This window comes from Galeopterus variegatus, unplaced genomic scaffold, assembly GCF_000696425.1.
Source record: "Galeopterus variegatus unplaced genomic scaffold, G_variegatus-3.0.2 Scaffold12, whole genome shotgun sequence".
NCBI classification, from domain to species: Eukaryota; Metazoa; Chordata; class Mammalia; order Dermoptera; family Cynocephalidae; genus Galeopterus; species Galeopterus variegatus.
The window spans coordinates 1-314 of NW_007726123.1; positions in this window are offsets into that span (position 1 = coordinate 1).

Here is a 314-nt window from a genome sequence, read left to right on the forward strand (position 1 = left end):
ATGTAAAAGCAAGGAATCATGCGCCCAGTGTCCTGGTTGTTGGCAAAAAAGGCAGCCATGTTGGGGTAAAGAATTTCTTGTCCTGGGACCTCTGGCTTGGGATTCTAAAAAATGTGAAAAGGTCGCTTTAGTCTTGGCCCCTGTATTGTTATACTTGGAGAGACATAAGCTACTTCACTTTGGGAGTCTTTCATTGTTCTAGAGCCTTCTTGAAATTTTCAGCTAAGGCCACCAATTCAGTCATATCTGTACCTTCTTGTTCTGGTCTATGCTTTTTTTTTTTTTTTTTTTTTTTTTTTTTTTTTTTTTTTTTT